Source organism: Papaver somniferum, chromosome 7 (genome assembly GCF_003573695.1).
Source record: "Papaver somniferum cultivar HN1 chromosome 7, ASM357369v1, whole genome shotgun sequence".
Lineage (NCBI taxonomy): Eukaryota > Viridiplantae > Streptophyta > Magnoliopsida > Ranunculales > Papaveraceae > Papaver > Papaver somniferum.
The window spans coordinates 57879153-57882548 of NC_039364.1; positions in this window are offsets into that span (position 1 = coordinate 57879153).

Genomic DNA, 3396 nt, shown 5'->3' on the forward strand with positions numbered 1-3396 from the left:
TTTTTGGATAAATCATTATTTTTATGACAATATTCATATAGTATCTTTCAATTTGGACAATGAGACATTCCAGTCACATTCGCCACCCCCGCATCATATTTATGAGAATGGTGGTTTCAGTACTCCAAAACTTGGAATGGTCTTGTCTGGAGTTCTCTTTTTATTTTACAACATTCACGATATTTATGGTCTCTGGATTGATTTTTGGGCACCCATTTCGGATAATGATATTCATGCACGGGCACCCGGTGTAGAATGGAATTGGGAACTTAAGAGGAGCATTGTCTTGGAAGAGCCTTCAAATCTATGGGGGCCGCCTTATAAGCTTATAGCCTTGGGAAATAACAACGACGTCCTATTGCAAAACAACCGCTGTTTAGCGCGTTATAATGAACTCACCAGAACTTTGACAGAAATTGCAGAGATAAGGTGGGCAAAGGTTAGAGTTATTCCTCACATGAGGACCGCCGTCTTGTTGAGGAATTTTGGAGGACAGTCGGAAACATGTACTGACGATGACCATGCCATAAACATATTCCGAGTGTAGTGTTTTTGTTTTGGTTAGAGTAATGTAGTTTGGTGTTCAATATATATATACTATATATTTTTAAAAGTACTATTTCTCATCTTTGATTTTTTTTCGTATCTTGTTTGGACTAAAAGTTGTTTTTGAAATCTGAAGAATCAGAGTTCGTCTTATTTTGGGTAATAATGGTTGGTATTTTATTTAATGGAGTTAATGCTTTTAAACATATTCCCGACTAATTTAGAGAGGGATTTTCTTTTATGGTGGTCAATTTGGTATATAGGGAGGCATTTTTGTATTCCAGTTGTATTTATGGTTATGAATTTTGCGAATCTATATGGAGACTTTTATGTGTTCATTATTGTGGAAAATCTGATATCAAATACTTGATGAAAGGAACACAGAACTAAAACTCAAACAAACTTCTCTTGATTGATGTATTTCGACTCATGGATTGATGTATTTCGACTCATGGCTCAACAACCTATTTATATGAGTAACAAACTTGACTCTCAAGAAATATAACTTTCCAAACATAATCAAACTTTAACAAAGAAACTTCTAGACAATTCTCAGGTAAATAAACTCTTAAAACCAGTAATACTTGCAACCGAAATAAACTTCTATAAACTGTACCATGTCAACAAGAGTTGTTGATCCATTCACTTCATGTCAACTGTAGCAGTTGACTCAACCATATTGGTTTATTCTTCATGTCAACTGTACCAGTTGACTCAACCATACCAGTTGACTCAACCATATTGGTTTATTCTTTATAGTATCTTGGTTTATTCTTCAACAATTATAATAAAATCCGAGAGGGGAAAAGAAAAATGTAAAAAGAAGTGAGAATTTGAGATGCAAATGGTATAAGTGATTGATAGGCAAATCAATGATGATATTCTTGAAAATGCACACGAATGAAAAAGATTTTGTGACTAATCGAGATTCTTTTTGTAGACGAATTATTGATTTGAAACTGGTGTTTGACACCAAAACACAAAACCAGAACATAAATGGGCAAAAAGAGAGATACATAAATTATGGTACCATTAGCCCATATTTGTAGTGATAAATTCACGTTTTTATTTTATGGATAGTTCATGTTTTATATTATCAACCAATGCCGTTGTAAATATTAAGATGTTGTCGTGACGGGTATTCCAATTCCAGGAGGTCAGCATTAGTGAATTGGTGTCTTTTCATACCTACTTCATGACGTAATGGTTATCCTTTAGATTTTGTTTCCTTTTAAATAAAAATCAGTTATAGGTTTAAGCTATAACCTATTATAAGATAAAACAGGCAAATATGCTTTACTTGCCTGCTCATAAAGACGCGACCTTTCAAAGATAAAACATGCAAATATGCGTTACTTTTATGCTTATTAAAGACACGACCTTTCAAATAATGCCTGCTCATCAAGGACGCAACCATTCGCCAACAGATGTATTGGATGTCTATATAAGCATTACTCGTATCTGCTTGTAGCATTCTACAATATTAAGAAAATCTTAAATGCTTTAAAAAAATTTTTTTATAATCTTTCATCAGTATAATAGTGATGGATATGTTGCCGGAATTACCTACCGAGATACTACAGCACCTCCAAACTGCAGAAAGCATTTTAGCAAGCAAATGTGTTTCCAAAGAGTGGAATACTATCCTCGGGGACAAAAGAATTGGACTCCTTTTTGGTGTCACACCAAGAATAGGGAAAGAAGTTACTCAACTCTTTTATAGAGAGAAATATTTCAGCCCGATCGTAACAGCCAACAATTACGACGCCCCGAATGATGGAACCCATGAAGATTTGACTAAGTTGCACCCAATAGTTGGATCTTTCAATGGTCTGGTCTGTTTTTATGTTTCACACCATGGCATACAAGATCATGTATATGTTATGAATCCAGAAACTGGTGAGCACCTACATCTTCCAGAACTATGCATCCCAATTATTGCACGAGATCAAGTACTTTCTTGGTATCTTGTAATTGGGGGTTTCGGATACTGTCAACGTACCGATGAGTACAAGGTAGTTCGAATTCACATGGATGGTAAAGTTCAAATACACACTCTAGGAGAAAAGAAAGGATGGAGGAACATAGCATGGGATATTCCTTATATTTTTCGGAGTTCAGGTGTGTACGCACATGGTTGTATTTTTTGGAAGGATTGTTGTCAGTGGGATAGTGGCATAGTTTCTTTCAATTTGGACACTGAGACATTTCATCAACATTCGCGACCCCCGCATCATATTCTTAGGAGTGAATTCCCATCAGTTGGGATGGTTATGTTCGGAGTTCGCCTTTTATTTTACTACATCTATGAGGCCTGCTGTGATGAGGGGATTAATCATCCCCGGATAGATTTCTGGGCACCCATTTCCAAAAAAAATATTCATACATGGGCACCTGGCGGGGAATGGAATTGGAATCATAAGATAAGCATTTTCTTGGAAAAGGATGAGGATGAAGGGTGGCCGACCTATTACCCGATAGCTTTTGGAAAAAAACAAGGACCTCCAATTGTGGCAAAATGGGTGTTTATTGCGTTACAATGCATTCACCAAAACTTGGACGGAAATTTGGGGGACACAACTGTGGGAAACAAGCAAGGTTGCAATTATTCCTCATATGAGGAGTGCTGTCTCGTTGAAGAATTTTGGTGGACAATCGGAAACATGTACTCATGATGTCCATGCCACTAACACATTCCTTGGGTTATCCATGTAGCTTTTTTTTTTCTTGTAGTTGTGTTGTTTTTTGTTTTTTTTTGTATTTGTATTTGGATTTTTTTCCTATGTACAATTTATTCCTTGGGTATGTAGCTTTTTTTTTCTCTTGTAGTTGTGTGTGTTTTTTTTTTTT